A 23273-nucleotide genomic window follows, 5' to 3' on the forward strand; every position below is an offset into this window, starting at 1 on the left:
GGAGCAATTGAATACAAAAGTCCAGAGTTAAATAAAAAATGGTTGTTTTTCTGCAGAATTCCTCTAAGCCTTTAATATTTTGATATGTATTATGAATCTTTCAAAGATTTTCCCCACTGAATTTTTTTTCATAAAATACAACACCATATAGGCCAAGTGTTCCACAGAATAAACTTTTGGAATCCCTGGAATAGACCCCTTAAAAGCATCAGAAATAGTTCACTATCTTCTATGTCCCTCTCTCGTACACACACACACCTTCCTATCATAAAGGCATTTCAAACAGTGCAATGTAAAATACAGCATTATAACAGAGAAGACACAGGACAATGAACACATCTCAAAATGCTCTTATTACTCAGATTTCCTACTTGACTGGCATCTTGGGCAATTCTGATACAAACCTTTCCTCCATTACACAAGGTGATTTGACAAAAGCATGAATGAACAAAACGAAGGGCTGCAGAGAAGTGTGACTGCCACATCTGTTAGCAGCGGCAGGCGTTTGGTAAGCCTCCCCTGTCACTATATATATTCAGAAATAATGACAAAGAAATGTAGTTCCTCCGGGCAAATGAAACGGAGGTGCAAATTAGAATCACACCTCCAGTCTCATTTTGGTATCACTTCTTGTCTGGATAAACAACACTTACTCTCACTCTCCTACTCGTGGCAAGTAGCCACTGTTAACACTTGCATTAGGGATCAGTCACAACAAATTACAGTTAAGTTTCACACTGCACTGCAGGAGGCAGCCCAGGGCCCCAGGAGAGTGGAGTGAAGCTGGGCTGCATTACCAATTTTGAGATAACTAGCATTGGAGCTGAAAGGGCCCCCGTGCCTCAGCCACATGAAGTGGTTAAAATTCTAATACTCTAAGTGGTGTCTTAATATTTCTGTGTATGGTAGTTTACTATTCTCTGTGGAGAGCAGCAGTGGGTAGCTGCTTGCAAAAGGGGTGATTTTAATCACCAATCATTTTCAAGAACACAAGAGATCAGTGGTACTCGACTGTGAAAGCTTTAGTGTAATGAGAAACTGCCTGTGTGGATTAAAAACACAAACAGATTTCACTTCAAGATAATTGTGTTAGATGCTAAACTTTCATGACATGGCCAGCATCTATAGACTATGAGCCACATTTAAAAGGAAAAAAAGAGACATTGGTAATAAGAAGAAAATAAGGACTATTCGCTCAGGTCATCCATAGATTGGCTCTGTCTAATGGCTGGGCAGAAAAGGGGGTTATATAACTTGGATCCTACATGGCTAGTCTATCAGTTGCTTAAGTAGGGCAAAGTCTGCCTTTCCCAGTGAAATACATAAGGGAAATCTGAGGGTCGGGGGAAGAGTCCATAGAATGCATGCAACTGATCTAAACACAAAAAAAAGTAAAACAGAACATTAAGAAATCTTAAGAATTGTTGGGTGCAGTGGTGCATGCCTGTCATCCCAGCACCTCAGGAGGCTGAGGCAGGAGGATACTCAAAGCTAGTCTCAACAAAAGTGATGTACTAAGCAATTCAGTGAGGCCCCATCTCTAAATAAAAATATAAAATAGGGCTGGAGATATGGCTCAGTGGTCAAGTGCCCCTGAGTTCAATCCCTAGTACCCCAAATCCCCCAAAAGAAAAATATTAGGAATCATAACTATGTGTAATTATAAGAAATAAGTAGGGTTAAATTGAAACACATGCAGAGGAACTCATTCACTATCACCAGATTTGCTACTTTTTGAGGCATATTATTTACCTAGGGTACCTGTAAGAAGCTCCCTGAGTGATCTCCAAAAATGGAAAGGAAGGGTTTGAGGTGCTTTATGAAATGGAACCACATGATTTTCCAAGATCTTAGAAAAGGATCCATTCCATAATTAGGTAGACTAAGAAGGGAGATAAAAGGTTTTTTATATTCCTTAAAAGGAAGTCAAACACGGTTGGGTCTATGGTAGGTGTAGTTCTCTTTCATAAGGCTCCTGTTGCTAAGTTTCAGGTATCTGTTAGCTCTCAGAAGTAGGGAAAAGTTATTGGAACTTATAATTTGAACATCTTTTCAATCATGCATTCAGGGACACCCATTACTATAGATGTTATTTCTGATTTATAAGAAATCATTATGTGAAGGACTCCTTGCACTTCAGAATTTGCACTGCTATTGGTGGCTCTCCATAATGGCAGATGCCATGTGCCACACCACCTAAGAACTGGATATGCACTGCATCATCCTTCATAACAAATCCATACGGTAAGCGGTAAGTGTTATGCTCATTTTTACAATGAGGAAGTTGAGGCTTAATAACATGAACTAAATTACTCCAGGTAACAGAGCAGGTAATATGGCACAGATTCAAGCCCAACCTGTTGACTTCAGTACGTGGGTGCATGTTCTTACTTAAAAAACTACTGGGGGGGGGGGGTTTGGGTCAGTAGTAAAGCACTTGCTTCACATGTGTGGAACACTGGGTTTGGTCTTCAGCACCAAATAAATAAATAAAATAAAAGTATTGTATCCAGCTACAACATTAAAAAAAAAAACCTACTAAGGACAGTGGAGGGAATCAGATTTGATCAAATCACCACGTACACTTCAATGAGTTTAAAACTTAACGGAGCCAGATGTGAGAACCACTAACCATTAAGACCACAACAGATTCTAGACCTAGAGCAGAGGAGGCAGAAGGTGGCACATGAAGTGAACCTCAGGAAGAAGAAAAGGTTCCCTTTTCCTATTGAAATCCTACTCTCCCTCCCAGGCTCATCAGATTTTGGTAAGTGGAAAAGGATACTGAAAGATGAAAGGGGAAAGTAGAGTGCAAATATAAAAAATGAAGCTCATCTGAGAGGCAATGAAGATTGCAAACTATCCAGGTTGCCTGAGGTGCAAATCCATGAAAGGCAAGAATGGAAATGCAGGAATGGGACAGTTGTGCACATGGAAAATTCTTTGGACTGTTCCATCAGATGCTTTTCCATAAGACAGCCAGATTCCAGCAATGTCCATCCTTGCAGCACCATCTAAACCTCTTCTTTGCATTTCCCCAGGTATTTGCCTTTCCTCTCGCCTGACCTACTGCAAGTCACTTGGTCTCTAAGTCCTCTTACCTCTCAGACTCTGCCACCATCTTTCATCTGCAAACCTGACCTCACAAAGAGCCTGCCTGGATCTCCATAACTTGGCCCCAAGCCTCATTTCTTTACTTTTTAAGTAGATAACATCTTCGCTAAGTTCAGCTTGATCCTCTTCCTAAACAGCTAAGACGGCTTGGGTAAGACACCATCCATCAACTTATTTCCTGCTCCCAACCCTGTCTCTCTTCTGGTGTTCTGCATAGCAACAAATGGGCAACTGAATACACAGCAAAACCAAATCAGGATACTCAGCATCACCCCAAACTTCTATCCTTCTTCACTCTGGGTCCAAATAAAAAAAAGCTACTACAGCTATTATTCCTAATTGGACAGATTTTAGAATGAGATGCCATCATTCCTCATTTGCTTTATAGCCACCTTTAAACTGATCTTCTTAATCTCAATCTTAACTTTCTCATAATCCATTATCTAAAATTTTCACCCAAATGATCAAATTGGATTGTATCACCCCCCTGCTTAAAACTCTTCAAATATCCCACTCACCCTGGAGGTTAAAAAACAAAAACAAAACCAACAACAAAAAAACAAAAACAGCCAGGAGCGGTGGCACACACCTGTAATCCCAGTGGCTCAGGAGGCTAAGGCAGGAGGATCTCGGGTTCAAAGCCAGCCTCAGCAAAAGTGAAGTGCTAAGCAACTCAGACCCTGTCTCTAAATACAAAAATAGGGCTCTGGGGGCGGGGTGGGGTGGGGTGGGGAATGTGGCTTGGTGGTCAAGTGCCCCGGAGTTCAGTCTCTGGGACCAAAAACAAAACCCAAAAAGCTAGTGTTGGTGTACAAGGCCTGTCAAGGTCTAGTTCCTGTTTATACCTGTGAGCATTGCCCCTTAGTATTCTCTCCCGTGTCCTTATATTCTACCTAAAAAAAATTACTGGGACATTCTTAAACTCACACATATTCCTTTTCTCACCTCCTGACCTTTGTACCAGCCCTGCTTTTCTTCCACTCACCTTTCTGAGTCCTGGCTCCCATGATACTTCTGCCAGGAAAACTGGTCTGCCTCTTCACACCTAAGTGAAGTGCTCCCCTTGTGCTCCTCTACAGCACCCTGACAGACCTTCCTTGCCATTCCATGATGCAAATGCGTTTCTTCTTGTCTTTCTCAAACATTCTCTTAAGAAGCTGTTGAATATCTCATCATGAAATCCTCCCAAGCCCCCCCCCTCTCACACACACACCTATTTTCTATGAGTCAATATATGTACCCATATTTGTATATTATTTGCTCATTGTTCCTAACTTGCTGCAATTCTGAAGAAAGATGCAGTAGAATGGTTCTTCCAATTCTGAGAGGCAATACTAAAATAAACTATACATTCACATAATTTTTCTCTACTCGCTTCCTTTTATTTCCTCTACTCTTAGATAGCGAGCTTGACTACTGGTCCTCTGAAGGACTTCACAACCACCTGTCAATATGAAAATACAGTGAGTTAACATGATCACAAATTAGTACAGACATTGACTCCACCAACCATTTTTCATGAGACTAAGAATTTCATGAACCAACTAAGGCCTAGAGACTGCACTAGGAATAAGACAGAAAATAAGTCAGTATTCACCTCTCTGTCTCACAAGAGTTCTTTACCTTCTCTCCTTCATTCTTCTCTGCTGTCCGACAGTGAATTCTCCTAGCAAAACCAAGGTCTGACGTGCACAAGGCACTGTTGGCATTTGGGTTTGGTTTCCATGTATCTCCGACATCGAGACATTTCAGTGGGGCATAAAAAGGTGCCCGATCATTTGACTCAGGTACCTAAGAAAATTAAGTCTCACAACAGATACATAAATATTAATACTGTCCTTTGCTCACCTACCAAAAAGTATTAGTACCTCTCTCTACCTCATATTCCTGATTTCAAATAAAAAGTCATACTGGACAGATGTAAGAAGGCCCTGTCTCTGCAAAAACAGAACTTTCAGATGGGCACAATTACCACCCCCTTCCCAATGGAGAATGAAGAGAGAGGAAATGATACAAAATAATGCAGGAACATTTGACTATTCGAATTCTAGCTTGTACACAATTTCTCATTCACTTGCCTAGACAGTTAACCATCAGTCTGGATGTAAAGAATTAAGCCCAACCAAGAAACAGGAAGTATCAGCTCTGTCAGAAGTGTGTTTATTTTGGTGGCTCACATCTGCAGCTTTTTCCCTTCAATGTTTCCTTTCAGAACCAAAATGGGGAAGAGAACAAAGGTACTGGGCCTAAATCCATCTGTGATTGTGATATGCTGAACCACCCACAGCACCACAAGAAGGAAGTCATTAGTTTCATACTGAAGAACTCCAACCCACATACGAGCAAATCCTAGAAGTAAAGGAACAGTCTATTCAACATAACTAACTTTATTCAGTATACCTAAGGACGTCCCAGGACTGAGCTAGGCGCACCCAATTTGAAAGAGGCATATCTAAATGGATGTGTCCTGACTGACATTCACAGACACCTGATGTTCCACTAGGAGCCTAACATCAGCATGCAAGCTTAGTGTCATGTTGGGTTGATGAAGAAATTACTTCCAAATAAGAGGCTCCGTGAATAAACAGATAACACTGTGGAGGAGGATGGGTGACTACCTGAAGCCAAATTTACAAAACCAAAGGATAGAGAGTTCACAGTATCAGCCTTGCTACCAACTACACTGCATAAGTATAAATCCTTAACTGGGAAAATCACCCACATAAACTAAATTCCTGTGGTCTGGGAAAAGATTTTGCAAGATACAGCTAATGGGCCAAATCCTGCTGGCCACCTTTTTGCAAATAAACTTTTATTGGAACATAGCCAGAACTGCCTATTTGCACATTATATACAGCTGTTTTTGCATCACATAAAAGCACAGTTGTAGCAGAACTCATATGTAATGGTTTATCAGCCCCTGGACTCCAATGGTGGACCACTTGTTATTGCTCTATAAAAGTAGGATCTGGATAAAAATTTATCTTGTCTTGATTCTGCAATTCCTTGAAGACCCCAGTACTTTAAAGATTTAGGGTTGGCCCAGAGATATTCCAATCCTCTACTTAGAAACACTATAGGAACAGGTCCAGGTGGCAACCCTACAAACCTGAACAGATGCCTATTTTTCTTCTGCCCATGAGACAGATGGTCCTCAGGGAGGGGGAGAATTATTTGTCCATAAGAGAGAATTCTCTGTGCAGCACTAATTTTGGAAACATATCCCTGGTCCATCTGGCCAAGGAGGATTCCTTAGGAGTACCTTTGCTATTCAAGTTTGCTTAATATTCAGGAGGGGAATCCTGGGTTCCAAAGCTAGAACCTCAGGCATTTACTCTGTTAAAAATCTTCACAAAGCGTTCCAACTCTGCCCTTGATAGTAAATCTCAAATAATCATTAACAACAGAAGATTCTCAGGACGAAGACAAGGACAGTACCTCATTTGGACACCCCATTTCAGAGAATTTGTTTGCTTTCGTGACAGTAAATATTCTAAGGTGGCGGAAGTAACACCACATAGGAGCAGTAACACCAAGTAGAAGCAAAAGCACAGTCTACCTTCTGCTCTGACAATAGCTAGCTCTCCTCTGTTAGGCTCAGCAGTGCATCTCCTCAGGAACCACTTGAACTCATCTTTGATATCCCAACCTTTTTATTCTAAAGGGTATTTCTCCCTCACCAACAAATCATAAATGTGCAGTTAATTAGAACTCAAACCTGACAATTCTCTCTATGCCATTACTAATTCTCTATAGCATGGAGTATTGGTCCATAATTAGCAAAGAGATAAAATGAAGATCAGATATGGGGGAAGTCAGGCAACTAGAAGCAGAGATATTAAGAAACTGCTGACAGGGTTGAAACATCAAGGGTACAGCTCATGCCTAGCACGTGTGAGACACTGGGTTTGATCCTCTCAGCACCACATAAAAATAAATAACATAAAGGTATTGTGTCCCTCTACAATGAAAAAAAATATTTTTAAAAAATAAAAACTGCTGACAAGATTTTTTTCCACTTAATCTCGGCCATCAACCTTCTGAATATGATGGACTCGGGCTTAGATGCCAGTTCTACCACTTATTACCTTGGTATTTTCAGGGCCCTTGTCTATGAAAGAATAACCTAGTATTTGTGACACAGTATGAAGAATAAGGGAAAATGCATATGACTCATTTAACTGTCTGATTTACAGTAAGCCTTTAATACATACTTAATTGCGGAGCAAAGTTTCTGCTAAGAGAATAGTTGCTATCAATAGTTGCATCATTTAATGTCCAGCCGTGAGGATGGACCAGGGAAGAAGTCACTAGGAAAGTTACCTTTCATGACTTCCTTCAGAGTCATGTTTTTGAAGACAAAAGGAGATTCTTATTAGTAAAGATGTTACATGCTACATTCACTCTTCCTATGGTCAGAATTATTAACATTCTTTTTTCTTCTTCTTCTGCCTTTTTTTTTTTTTTTTTTTTGCATACCATAGACAGAACCCTGGAGTACTTAACCACAGAGTCACCCCAGCCCTTTTCATTTTTTGAGACAGGCTCTCACTAAGTTGCTTAGGGCTTCACTAAGTTGCTGAGGCTAGCGCTGAACTTGGCAAATCTACTGCCTCAGCCTCCTGTGCTACTGGGATTATAGGCATGCACCACTATGCCCAGTATGATTCTGATTTTTAAAGTGCTTTTGGTCCCATGCCATCATGTGGAGTCACTTTTGAGCCTAACAAGGCAATTTAGCATTGCCTCATATGGTTTTAACACCAAAGAGAAGGACAAAACCATCTCAAGTAAGTGGAGGTCTTAAAATGTAGCTTTAATATCAGGAAAATAGCATAACCGAGCCCAATGTAGAAAAATGTACTTGGCTTAAATTCAGTCTTAAAACCTTTTCAGAATATACTATTTGCTTACAAAATTTGACTCCTTGATCTTCCAAAATTATAACACCTTCTATCTGAGATTCCTAGACAATGTACAAAATGTAGGAACAGGGACAATAAACAAATCATAAAGCAAAAACAAGAGTTGGTTTTCACATATGAAAAAAAGAAAAAAAGTTGATTTTTCATGAAAACCAGGCTGGGGACAAAAACGACAAAGAGCTTTACAGAAGAAAACCAACACTTGAATTTTATCTGGAAGCAAAAGGGGCAGCCAGGACACGCTACAGAACAGCGACAGTGACTTCTGGTTCTAGCTGCTGTGAAAATCATAAAGCTTACCTCTGGGGTAACTCCCTGAAAGCAAAGCAAGACTACCCACCCACCTCTCGCCAGATGCCTCTCTTATTCCAAGCTCCATGGGTTTAGGCTACATCTGAGCTTACTTTCAACCATGTTGCGAGCTAATTACAAAGAATCCAGAAATGTGGGAACAAACTGGGAATACTGTAGGCTGCTCTAACAAACCTTAGCACCATCTGCTGAAATATTAAGACGCTTGTTTTAAAAGTTGGCTGTCAGAGAAGGAGGCCACAGCACAGGCAGTGGGGAAGTTCTCTTTAATAATTACTTCTTTCTTCTCTTTCCTGTACACAAGCAGTAGGGCACTGAGCCAAGGTGAACAGTCCAGAGATAAAAGACTATCTCTGCTTACCTTCTCTGGGTCCTGGTGCCAGCACGAGAGAACCCAGAGCCTCAGTCATCAAAAGAGAAAGACATGGCAAAAGGTCTGTGGCATGTTTGTGTATCTCAGTGATCAACCGTCCTTTGGGAAACTGCATAGGGATATCATTCAATTCTGTTTATAACTAATTGGCAGAGAGACAGTCAAAGTGAACATGTACCGAGGAAAGATATCCCATTTATGATTTTTATGCTGGTATAGTGATTCCTCAGGAACTTGAGAGTTGTGGGATTTGGGGCTCCCTTTGTTGATTAGATGTTTCTTTTCCAACAGGAACAGGTGAAAACAGCCTCAGGTCCATAGACGAGGACTAGGCCGATGATCAGACTTTTAAGGGTAGGGAAAGCAAAGGGAAGCCTTGCATCTTTTAATGTCACCATCAAAAGGCTCCACACCACAATCACACCAGTGGCCAGAAAATGGACAACTATAGTCCGAAGACTTTGCACTCTCCCAGCACAGAGATCTACTCATTAGTCTCCTCTGAGTAGTAACAATGGTAATGGCAATAATAACAGTGACAGCAGCATCTAACGTTTTTTGACCATGTTCCAGGTGTTATGCTAACACTTTCACCTGTAATTTATTGTCTTGCAACATTGTGAGGACGGTACTGTTTTTTCAAGTCAGAGGGAAAGAAAAACGGATGCTTACAAAGATTAAGGACCTTATTAAGGAATTCATCAGCTGGAATGGGTAGAGCTGGTATTGAAGGCACACAGTTTACTTCAGAGACTGGCTGCTCTTATAACCACGATGCTTGAGTACATGTGGACAGAGACTCACAGAGGCCTTAATTCATGAGGGAGCACTGTCAAAAGGACAGAAGTGACCATAAGGAAGATAGGACCAAGATCCTAACTACATGCTTCAAGGAGCCACACTAACTGGAGAGGCTCCAAGCAACAGAGATTTGTTGGTGCTTCACTGTTGTGAGCCACTGTTCCTGAGACAGACTCAGCTCTTCTACCTATTAACTTACTCCCATTCTCCATAACTTGCCCACATCACCCACTGGTTAGCATCCAGACCGCTTGTCCTTGAGGCAGGTACCACTAGTGCAATCAGCTGAAGCCAGGTAAAAGAGCCAGGCCAAATAGGGCTGGGGTGAGTACCAACCTCGGGAGTTGTGAGAAAGAGACCAATGTGGAACGGGCTTTGAGCACAGTGGGCCCCATGCTGTTCATGAACCACAGAAGCAGGTCTGCATCTTAATGGTGTCCAACTTCACATGCCCTTAGCAGCAATTACTTACACCCAAAAGGGCAAAGAGGATTATTTCTTAGTCTCAGCAGTCTGGGAGGAGTAACCACATAGACGAACAGACATCAAGACTTTCCTACTAATAAGGGCAGAAAAATACCAATGAGGACAGACGGTTAACTTAGGAAAGGCTTTCTTCCTCGTCTTTTGCTTTGTGTTTCTTTTTAAAGTCCTGTTGACGAGAACTAAAAGGTGTCTGGGTCTTGATTTCACTTACCAGGAGGCTGGTCGTTTTTCATCATTATGTAGAGGGGTGGCTCTGGGTTTAGCCCAACCATCTGTCATCCTTCACAAGCCTCAGGGATTCACAGCAGGACCAGGAGAGTTTGCCAAACCTCTGAAGCAGGCTCTCAGGAGAGGGTTGACAAGTCACTTCCCAAGTCTGGGTGACCAGACAGAAAGACCAGACCCACACATGACCAGACATGCCTGACATGCTGGTATGATACGTGTTAGCAAAAAGCAGTGTTGCCCTTCAGAAGTAAAAGGGCCTACCATAAAATAATCACTATCAGAGCCATGGATGCTACCAATACACTCCAGAGGTCTCTAGAGCAAAAGGGCTAGAAAAGCTCTTGCGGTAAACCAAATCCTACTCACACAAGCCAAAGTTAACTTTGTAAGCATCAGGCTGCAACATTAGCCAAAAGATCAACAAACTTTCACACTAAGCATTAAGTATCTGCTGAAAAGAATGTTGAACTTTAAAAAGGGTAAAACACTTAGATTCACCTCCCCCCAAGAATATTAAGCTCTCAAGTCATGGGTATTGAATGTCCCTAAGTTAGAATGCACCTATTAACAAATTTCATCCAGGTGGCGCTTAGCACCACACAGCTCCCCACAGTCAGTTTGTAAGGAATGAGGGAGGCAGAGGGGCCTTAAAGTAAAGGTGCATTTTATAATGCTTTGTATGAAATGCCACAGTCCCCAGACCTTCTGCTTCAAAACCTCTCCAGCCACTTTTAAAAGCACTTTTAACAGGTTAGGCATGAGAAAGCTCGTCAACAGGAGCCAAGTGTGATCCCAGGCACTGCCACTCATCAGTCTTGTTATATCCAGCAAGCCCCTCAACCTGGGCTTCAGGTTCTTCCCACTAAATACAATCTCACCTGTAAATGAGTGTAATAACACCCGACCTATCTATTTCATGAGATTCTGGGGTTAAATTTAAATATACATTCAAAACTTTAAGACCCTGAGGCAGGTAGTCTCTTTTTTTTTAATTCTCAAATTTTAATTTAATTTTTAAGATATTTTTGGGTTTTTTTTTTTAGTTATACATGACAGTAGAGTATAATTTGACTTATTTATACAAATGTGGAGTACAACTTATTCTAATTAGAATCCCAGTCTTGTGGTTGCACGTGATGCAGAGATTCACTATGGTATATTCACATATGTACACAGGAAAGTTATGTCAGAATCATTCCACTGTCTTTCTATTTTGACATTCTCATTTTTAAAGCCCACATGGACTCAAATCTACTTTACTCAGCTTTCAATGAAACAGGGAGTACGCCGAGAAGAGGTTCTTGTGCCCAAGTTCAAATCCCAAATTTAAATCTCAGCTCTGCAAATAAATCTTAAGACACCTGTTTCCTCAGCTATTAGAAAGTGGAACACAACTCGTTTGGAGAGCTGAAAGGGCTAGGCTTATAGTGAAACACTGGCTTTCTTCTAATCCCATGGTCCCTTTCAACTAAAACCTCCAGAATTACCTGGCTGTTTTGGGGTATCATAGTATCTTATGTAGTATGTAGATACACATGCAATGTCTAAATTGAGCACAAAGCACAGATTCTCCTATCACCACACATTTTTCAGAAAATATTCTTGCAATTTTTTTTTAACTCTTATACTATCCTGAAAAGCACACCTGCATAAACTGAAACAAAATAAATTTTGTAAGTAAGGCGTGGGCTTTTAAAATCCTGACACCTGTCATAGAAACTTAACTCTTAGCAGTTACTTCATGTATCTATAAGCAGGTTACTTTTTATTATTAAAAAGATTTAACTGGGCTGGGGTTGTGGCTCAGTGGTAGAACACTCACTTAGCAAATGTGCCGCCCTTCAGCACCATATAAAAATAAAAAAACAAATAAAGGCATTGTGTCCAACTACAACTAAAAAAGAAATATTAAAAAAAAAGATTTAGCTAAAAATTAAGGGCAAATAAGTCAAACTTTACATACCTAAACTTTACCTACAGCAGCTTGCTAAGCACCGCACCTACTACAAGAATGAAGCAACTGTTTTCCCCTTTATTAAGACAATCAAGTATATAATGTCAACACAGAATAATGGTTCAAATGTCACAGGGGGAAAATCCTTAGAAAAAAAAAATTTACTTTTGGAGAGAGAGTGCATTTTCCAGTGCCACTCCTGTTTAAATATTTCCTGATACACATGAAAATATACGTCAACTCAGAGTTTCATCTTGACAGGAGCACAAACGCACCTATTAAAACCCATCTACTATCCACATCGTAGCAGATTTAGCTGTCTGGCACGGGTAGGAGTCTCCACTTCCTGACCACACTGATCAACAGACTGCTTGTGAGCCTCAAAGGTACCTACGCTCTCAAAGGATAAACACATAAAAATGCCTGAAGGCAAAGCAGTAGGCAGCCAAGCCGAGGCTGCCCGAGAACTGTTCTAAATCAACTTAAAAAGGAAAAACCGGATGGCTATGTCGGTTGCTGAGATCTGGTCTGTTTGCTGTACAGTTCTTGGCAAGAGGAGCAATGAAAAGTTATCAGAGTTCTTAGAAGGAAGTGGAATTTAAGAAAAGCTGAGATGGACAATTTTTTTTTCTTTTTTGATGGATAAGGAGGGCAAAGCTTCTGGCTAATCCATTAAATGCTTTACAGGAAACTGTGTGAGCATCATTCTCCTGTTCTATTTATCTTTATACAGATCTTCTTCTCTCCCAGTGACTACAGAACAGTTTTTTATCAGCCTTAGGCCTCTGCAGTATCACTTTTCAATAAATAAATGTGGAAATACAATGAATCCACATTCAGTCCTTGATAAAAAAAAAAAAAAATTGGTTGCAAAGGATCTTAACATCACTGTGCTCCACCACTCAAATGATATTTGAAATGACCCTGTTCCATGGGCCATCCAATCAAAAAGCTGCAAGATACCTTGTGAAAGCACAACTCTCAGTGCACACACCCCAGGCCAACTGAATTAATCTCTGGGTGCAGGAGTCTGTTTTTGCAAAGTCTTAGGTCAATCTAAGCACACTCAAGTTTGAGAAATGCTGCCTTACAGTACTTCTTCTCAAACTTTAATCCGTACACCATCACTTGGGAACTCTGCTAAAATGCAGATTACACTTCAATAGTTTGGTGATGGAAATACAGTACATCTGCATTTCAAAGCAGTTTCTAGGTGAAAATGCTGATCTATGGGCCACACTTATAATAAAGCATGTTAGAGAACAGTCCAGGGCTCTTATTCTGGGTACGACAATTATTTATTAGCAACCAGTTTGGAAACCAAGATTATATGATATTGAAGCCCCTGTGGTGGTGATGGTAAGTAATCAGACCACTGCCTGAAATACTGTGCATTTTAGACAAGCTTATGCCCTCTAATTTAGATAGAGTGCTACTAAAAAATGTATTTGAATATTTCCAGGTATCATTTCACATGTTTTTAAATCACAGCCTGGTACCTGCAGGTTTGCAGTTCTAATCACACAATGAAGGTTCAACATTAGTCAAGTCAATTGCTTCTCCTTTACCTGAGTTCCTCACCTGCCAAATAAGGGCATTTATGCCAACAAATCCACAGGCTTTTGTACTCCTGCAGCTACAATAACACACATGACCAACAGCAAACAGTAAAAACAGAAATAGCCACAACTGCTACTGAGATAAGGACTATCCACACACAAAAAAGGATAAGATAACTGGACAAATGCTCTCTTGTCTCTGAAGGCAGACAAATAAAGATTTTAATCTGAATTCTATTCCACTAAAGCTTGCTAGTTTTTGGATCACTTGGAGGTGTATTTACCACAAGACAGAGAATTATCTGGGTTTTGGTCCCAAAATTTAGTCGCCGAATCATCATTTAATTCCCAAATATACCATTTATCATCCACCTTCCTGGAAACAAAGAATTCTCTTTCCATCTTATTTGGCAATGGTGAAAGCACCAAAACCACCGTTTTATTTCCCCATAACTAATGTTTTCCTATCTGTGAAATGGGGATACTATATACCTTTCAGAATTACCATGAAAATAGCAATAACCAATGTGAAATGCCCAGTCTAGTACCTTGGTCATGGCTGAATTCAAAAAAGAAAGCCAATGTAACAAGACAGGTTTTGAATGATGAAAATCATTTGAACACATTCAAGAAAAAGACTTGTCACCAGATATGGCCCCTTTTTGGACTCTGATCCCAAATAAACCACCCTTCTTTGGCTTATCTAGTTTGTGGGGATGTGTTCATAGTAACAAAAAATGAACTAATATACAGTCTCATAGGATCAACACTAACTTCTTGATGAAGAAAATAAATTTTAGGGTAAGCTAAGTCTCACACACGAACTTTGAATAAGTAGCAGTAACTCAGACTTCATCCTTCCTTAATAAAAACAAATACATAACCATTTTGAGTATTTACAATTCACAAAGCACTGTGGTAGACACAAAGAGAAACACCAAGCTAAACTGCAGAAAGATCCTACACTAAGGAGTTTTCCAGTCTAGAAAGCTAAAACATGAATAAAGATGTCTATATGTTACAGAGCACCCCACTGAAAAGAAAAAACTCTCAGCTGGTGGGCTGTTTCCCAAGAGATTGATTTTTAGCAGTAAAACCAAGTCACCTCACTTAAGGGCACAAGTCAAGTATTTCCATTATGGCCACTATTAACCTCCACCATCCACAGTGGTGAGACTACAGACTCTGACATTGAGGTGCAGCTCCAGCTCAACAGTTACTAACTACAGTCCTTGGACAATGTTTCTGATATCCTGCCATCTCATATTTTTCCTCTGTAAAGCAGGGAATAATAGAATGCCTCTTTTTTGTGTGTTAAATGAGATATCACATACAATGCTGTCATATCTGAGATTTCTGAAGACTGGAGTAGGACTATGCAACCATGAGCTTCCTGCAACCTGAAGAGAACACAACCAAGGAGAAGGAGAAGGAAATAGAACACCTCAGATTTCCTCTGCTTTCAGTTAGGTCTAGCCACTAAACCAATGGTATGTCTGCCTTGGCTAAAACGCCCCTGGTATGGCGCTCTTCTGGAACTCACTGTACAGTCACTCAATCAGAAAGCTGAGGTGCCTGAAGCATCTCTGTGAATAAGCTCCAAAGTGGGTCCACACATACCTAAGTTTCAGACCTACTGAAGACAAAATGTCTTGTAAATATTCAGACATTTGCTTTAGATGTAACTCAGCTGAGATCAGATGCTTTACTTTGAGCCAGATACTGTGCTTCCCTTGATCTGAAGTTTTGCCCTCTGTAATTTCAGGTATTCCCCATCAACAAGAAAGATCAGGACCATATGAGATGTTTTCAGAAAGAGACCCCATACATATAACTTCTATTACAGTATGTGGTTTCAATTTTTCTTATTTTATTATTATTGCTAATCTTACTGTGCCTAACTTATAAATTAAATTGTATTGGAGTTAAGTATGTATCTCCCCTGCTCACCAAGAAAAATAGCAGTCTCCAGCTTATAATTTTATGACTTTACGATGGCATGAAACAATACAGGTTCAGGAGAAACTGGACTTCAAAGTTTTACCTTTTTCCCAGGCTAGTGACATGCAGTACAATACCTAAGATGCTGGGGAGTGGCAGTTAGCTGCAGCTCTCATTTAGCCACAAAATCACTGGGAAACAACCAGTAGTCTGATATACAGTGTTGCCAAGATATGATGCTAGGTGAGGTGAGGTGTATTCAAAAAAAGCATTTTTTTACTTAACTCTATATTCAACTCACCATAGGTTTACCAGGAAATAATCCCATCATAAGTCAAGGAACACCTGTATACACAAAGTTTGCTATCATCTGTGGTTTCAGGATCTTATGAAGTATCCACATATAAAGGGATGTAAAGAAAGGGCCACTGACCCAAAGTCCATTCAGAAGTCTTTTTACTGGAGTTCCTCCGGAGTCAGCAGTAGCCCTTGCCTGAGGGCTCCTGCTCAGTATGTGGAAAGGGGAGCATGACAGAGGGGTGTCCTCAGCTCTCACTGGGACATCTGGCTTACCCATCTATCCCTCTTCATGGTTCCTTGTCCTTCTCATCTCACTTATCTACACCTCTGTTGGATCTTACGTAATTTATCCAAGATGATGATGTTGTCATACTGCTTTCCAATACATTCATAATCAAGTCTGAGTACTAAAAACAAAAATTTGTCTAATAGGCTGTGGATGTATAGATCAGTATTAGAGCATGTGCTTAGTATGTCTGAGGCCCTGAGGTGGATTCCTAGAAACAAAAAAAAAAAAAAAACAAAAACAAAAACAAAAAACTTGTCTTACAGACATACTTCAATTCCAAGACATACTTCAACTGCAACGTCTTCAATGTTTCAATTTTCAACATTTCAATTCCAACAGTTTCTTATATTCAGTTGGTTTCTTAGAACATGAGAAATTGTCTCAAAGAGTTTGAAGAAACAAATCCATCAACAATTTGTATTACCACAACTAATCTTCTTTGGAAGGGATGAGGGAAGAGTGCATTGCATTTTGCAGAAACTTTGTGTGGTCAACTCAAAACATGGAGACTGTAGTATCATTTAAAAAAAGTTATCTAAGAGGAGAGAAAATATTCACAGAAAAAGTCCATTAAAATTACTAGATGAGGTTTTTATTCACCAGTGTCCATGCCTCCCCAATTATATGAAAATTATTATTGGAGTGGGGTGTGATTAAAGAAGAGCCACACCACTTGACTTAGTAATAGTTCCAAGCTGGCTGATCAAACAGATTGCCATCTGGTCAATCAACTGCCGTTTGAAAGACTGCTCTAAAAATATCTTTGTATAAGTGTCTAAAATCTCATCAAAATGTAATGACTTCTCATTAATTTATGCTAGTTAGCTACCAAAGATCAAACTTTCAGTGTACACTTTAGATGTCTACTTAAAATACAATTATCAAAATCCTCCAAGATTCCTCAATTACTCCTCCCTAAACAGACAAGGCAACATACCCTGCTGATTCTATTCTTCTCTACCAACAAACCATGTAAACCAGTCTTGTGCATGAGTATAATTTCTACCTGCTTTTAAACTAGAGTTGAGACTATTAAGCTACTTCAGCTAGCAGTAAAATACAAAAAAAAAAAAAAAAAAAGTGTTTTCTTATTTGCAGAGTGAATGGGTCCAGTACAGAAAGGTAAACAGGTGGCTGGCTACTCACCAAGCCTGAGCCCACCTACTCTGCAGTGAAATGGAGAGTATTCGGAATTCTCTGCCTCACAGGTCACAGTCAGATGAGAAAGTATGTAAAGGCACACTCTGGAGTCCTAAAGCAGCACAGTTATTGAGCAGGCACAGCATATACAGTGCCCTCTCAAAACGATACTCAGAGGCAAAAGCACAGGCACTATAAAAATAGGGAAACAATCCCTTCATTTGCATTGCTGTTTCTAAAGTGTCAGGCATTAAACTGGAGCCAAGATTCTCTAAGAAGCTACTCTAGAAAAAGACATAAATCAGTGGGTACCAGATTGTATCTGTGAATCTCCCTCTCATACTCACACATGCAGATTATCCCACAAAAGCCCCAACAAGTCAAGAGCAGCAAACAAGAAGTAAACATAAAAGTCAAACTTCCTGAGAAGACAGCATACCATCTTGGGATGAGTCACATCCAGGTTTGCACAGGGAGAATTCAGAGAGAAAGGAACAACACATGTTCTCTCCGCACACAGCAGCAACAGCCATCCTGGTCTCCACAAAGCCGCAAGGTGTTTAAGTGGCTCTGATCAACACAGCAGGCTGATGAGCCCACTGTACACTTGATTTGGCCCAGGCTCGCCCAACCAAATTTGCTCACACAGTAGACACCAGAAACATCACCCATTAAAAACAATCCAAACACAGACTCTAAATGTGCATAAGGCCTTTTGTGATCTCTGCTGGAGCTTATGGTATCTAACAGCTGCAACTGTGACTGTTCTAGCTAATTGCTCTCAGCAACAAAAATAAACAATCGCTCCAGGAAGAAGACAGTACCCGCCAAATATTAATGAATTTTTTAACAGTTAGAAATTTCAAATCTTGGTTGAAAAGCCTTGCTAGTGGTAAAAGTCTTAAAGAACAAGCACAGGGTTGAGAAGGCCCAAAAGTTAAGTCCTTATTTTGTATCTGATCTACCCCTCCACCCACTCCCACCCCCCAAAAAGGAAAAAAAAAAAAAAAAAAGGAATGTGCCTTGCGTCTGGAAGAATTTAAGCAATCTGAGATATTTTAACTCATGTATAACTTTTAACATATGGGGGAAAAGAGTCGCACTGATTGGAACTATTTTTAAAGTGCAGCTCTATCATAAAAATAGACATTTACTCATAAGGATGCTTGAATAGAGAACAAGCCCAATCTACGTCTCATTGTTAAGAAAGGGGTGAAAAAAGGCTGCCGTGCTTTCTGGAGAGCCGCTTATGGTCCGCTTGTGATGTCATGGCAGGATCCAGGTGCACTCTAACGAGCGTCTTTCAGACTTGTCAATCCTTTTAAAAGTGCCATCAGCTACTTCTCTGAGCACATGCAATAAGGAGCCAGTATTTACCCAGACTCTTGCAAGAGAGAAGATCACTGCAATCAGAGACCCAAGGAAGAAGGAGGAAAAATTACTCACCCACAATTGGGTTCAGCGTCCTCATCCTCTCCTACTTGTCCCCACTAAGGAAAGAAGCATTTTCTCTTGCTATGAAAAGAAAGAAGTAGTTGACTTATTGGTCCTCTAGGGCATCCACTTACCTTTGTCCAAAAAGAGAAAAAGTATCTGCATACTTCTTTCTCCATCCAGGAGGACCCTGCTGCAGAGCAAGCTTGACTCAAACTCCCCACCTACGACACGGTGATGGCAAGCAGTTATTTTAGGCATCACCATCCCCAAAACTGAGGTTTGCAGAGACTGTCCTGGTTTCTGGACTTCCTTTTGTCTTAAGCCTTATATGGCATGGAGAAATGGAATTGTAATGGGAAAACTTGCAGAATTCCAGATTTTTATTTCTTCCTGACATAATGTCAACAATGACCAATACAATAAAAACCAGACAACAGCTTTTATTTGACATGCCTTAAACCCAAATCAGAATGCATTATTTTATGTCTGTTAAAATTTTTTCCAAACACTAAAGAACAAAATCAAAGGGAAAACAACCTTATTGAAGGGAAAAAAGCAAATTTGAATGTTTAAAGTGTATGGAAAAGATGATATATATAATTACAAGAAAAGTGATAAATAGGGAATAAAAAAATCCCTTCTTCAGGAGAGGATGAAGTAAATATTGACTTGTATTTTATGTACTTACTATATTTTCTACAGTGACTATTATCTTTGATTGAAATCATTCACAAGGATACAAATGATGTGAAGTGAATCCAATAAAAGACATGCATTTGCTTATGTTCAACTTCTAAATGCCACACACATCTCCTGTAGCATTTCAGAAATTTGGCTCCACAAAAGGACACAGTTTATGAAAGCCAATTATGTTTATGTTTTAGTACTTCAATGATAATGAAGGGCACAGTTCCAAGAGTTAGGGGAGAGCTGGGTTAAAAGTGCCAGGTTTCAGGCTAGCAAAAGAATTCTAGAGAGCCTGAAATTCTCTGGGATTGACTCAGACATCTGCCAAATGAGGTGCTGACCAAGACTCCTGAAGTGTCTTCCAGATCAAGAGTGAAAAATAGACAAAAATTCTATCTTCAGCCTAGAAGCAGCACAGTGACTGGTACAAAGTGGGCACTTGACATACATTTAGTGAAATAATGGGAATTAAAAATAAATACACATGTGTTTTAAACAGAGATTTCCACCCTGTGTACCATGGTGTGCTGCTGAGCTTGGGTGTGGGTATAAGAACTGTCAAGACAGAGTTCTCTCAGGACAACAGCCCTTATCATTTGGTACTCAGGCTGTCTAAACTTAATCCAAAAAATATGAGTTGCAATTTACTTATAGAAACAAAGAGGTTTTCTTATGCAATGTATGGATGTAAAACAGGCAGTTCTCTAAGAATAACTTCTAAAAAACGGAATAATTTTATGTATAGTTGAGTACATGCAGAGAACACACCACAGTAATCATTCTTGAGATAAAATCTTGCTAAAGAACATTTACTACAATACTTGCAATTTGTTTCATCTTTATGGCAACAGTTATTCAGTCTTTCTGATGGTAAATGGGAATTTTTGGTGTGAACCTCTGAATTATTTCTTGTAATTATTACTTACTTTTGCAACTTTGAAAAACCTATTTTTTGGGGAAAGAAGATGATTTATAACATATATATAAATGTGTGGGGGTTAACTTCCCACACAGTACTCTACAGTATTTCTTGATATGACAGTTTTAATTTAGGGTCTAAGAAAATAAAAGTTCTGCATCCACTGGATGTCTGAGCACCTGTATTTATGATTCATGACCTTCCACCCCCATTCTCCTAGACAACTTCTGTGCCTTTACCTCTATACAATGAAAAGCCTGATACCCAGGTAATAAAGCTACCTTGCTGTCTGAGCTTCATTCCAAAGGCTGGTCACCCTTAAGATAGCTTCTGGTCTCCGCATGTCTGCAAGTCCACAAGTCGGCTGGAAACACACATTCAGCTACACAGGAAAGACTGTCAGAAAGCAGCAGGTCATGAAAATCAGTTAGAGATAGCTCATGGTATCAACAACCTGTATGTCCAGTCCAAGGGCCTTCCCTTCCAAATGAACAAACCCACCAGCTCCTTTCACTGACTTAAATGATATTTGTTTTATGTGGCTCTTTATCAAAGGAGAAGGGACTGCTCTTAAGCTTCCAAACAACAAAAAGCTAAAAAGCTATCAAATGAAAACCTCTCTTGGAAACATCTGAGAAACGTTTGGATTTTATAATTCTCTTCTCGACTTTGATGCAGGTGATGCTTGAGTGATATGGGTAAGAATAATGTGAAATACACGTCCAACCAAGTAAACCAGATACTATGGCACTGCACAGAGTATAAATGCTAAGAGGATCACTCTATTAAGTCATTCAGTTTGAAAAGCATATACTCTGAAAAATAATCAGTCCAGCATGCTATTTTGGGCAGATTTTAATTTTGTTTGGTCTTTGGACATGTCATACTGCTCACCGTGCTCCAAATAAATGCCTCTTCTAAAAGAAGGCAATATCTTCGCTAGCAAGTCCTATACAACTTCCCAATTCACATATAATCTATCTTGCCAAATAGTTTCAAAGTTGCAGTAGGAATGGGCAAGAGAAAAAGGATGAAGTTTCAATGAGCAGTGGGTACTATTTCATCATGAACTCAAATTTCTAATGACTAATATGAGCTGCAGTTTACTTATCTAATGACAAATCTCAGATTAAACTAGTCATGTTCACAAAAATGTTTAAGGAACTCAGTCTACACCGAATATGACTTAATAATATTAACTTTCCCCAAAATATTACAAGTGGACAGAGGCTTAGCCTTGCCTCTGATCACAGGGTTTTCTTCAATTCCCTCCCTCAACTTCTTTTCCATCCACCCACTCTTAATGGCTAGCTCAATTGTTACCACTGCTGTATGTGTTTGCATTCTCTTTGCTAATCCCCAGAACACACCTGAAGAGCCCAAGCTGTCCTCTTTTTAAAAACAATGTCCTCAGTGACAGCTCTCTTTCCTTTCCCTGTTTAGTTATCTGTAGAAGTGGAGTAAGCAGTCTCAAGGACAGGGTCCGTGAGGGTGGAGGCTTCTTTTCCATGCATTCATGCATGCACAAAAATTTTCTCACATTTACATCTAACTTGCTAATAGATATTTACTTGAAAAAGTAACATCCATGTTTCTGAAGGTTAGCATCAATTTAGTCCTGACCTACATCGTTAGTTCTTTAAACTAAAAGTAACATTAATACCAAGTTCGAGACCCTAAGGTTGTAGTGTGTCTTATAAAGTTGAGTGGATACAGCCAAGCACGTTCTGATATTCAGGTAATTGGGGCATATTAGTGCTTACCAAATTGTTGCTCTATGTGAGACACATTTAGAGAGAGTAAGAAGATCCAACCAAATTCCTCAGTTGATCCAACCATTCAGGTATGTAGAGTCTTATTGCGTATTATGAACTTGTAATTTTGCCTCAGAAAGGATTTGGACAACTTAACCAGTATAAGTGCATCTGAAGACTTGCTCAACTAAACAATAACAGGGTACTGAAAATTATAGAGGTGAGCTAAAAATTAAAGAAAGGCAAAGACGACTCTGTAAGAAGAGCAGGTTGGTTCACATCTATGAGCTGTAAAATGGGTTTAAAAAGGGTACAGCAAATTATCTCGACTGTTTATCGGTGCTCATGGATCTGATATCATTGCCAGCCATGCACTGGTGGCTGGCTGTCCTCCTTTCTATGTACTCTTCAGGAAGGTCAGAGGGGCATTTGTTTGTGTTTACAGACCAGGGCACAGCACAGTAGGCAGATAACCAAAATCCCACATGGACCCACTAAAAAACAATGCTAAGAACCAGCTTCTGGAAATATTAACTTCAGTAAGGTCCTACATCAACACCAACAGGCTGCCCATATTCATGGTGTAGAGATTTAAGCCTTCCAATTGAAGAGGGGGAAAAAAAAAAACTTGTCTGGGAATTTTCAGAGGAAGAATGTAAAGCACATTATAGGCAGAATGATAATGGACTATTCATTGCAATGACAGTCCATATATGCTCATCGTGCAAATAAATTATATTTCATCAATATTTCCATTTTCCGCTGCTGCTTGAGGTTCCAGTTTGGTAACAAAAGCAAAAAGGAGTAAAACCACTGCCTTTTTTTCTTATTCAACCCAATAAAAGCCAAAAGCATATTGCTCTGGAAGTACATTAAGAAATCCAAATGTTGAAATTTTAACATACTTATTGTTAAAATATGTGTTTTCGTTTCACTAGGTAACCCAGGGAGGAAGTACTTTCAGTTTCCACTATAATTTATTTTTGATCCTCTTATAAGTGTCATAAATCTTGCAATCTATTTTTCAAGAAATGATTAAATTGCTCACACTTTT

Source organism: Ictidomys tridecemlineatus, chromosome 4, assembly GCF_052094955.1.
Source record: "Ictidomys tridecemlineatus isolate mIctTri1 chromosome 4, mIctTri1.hap1, whole genome shotgun sequence".
NCBI lineage: Eukaryota > Metazoa > Chordata > Mammalia > Rodentia > Sciuridae > Ictidomys > Ictidomys tridecemlineatus.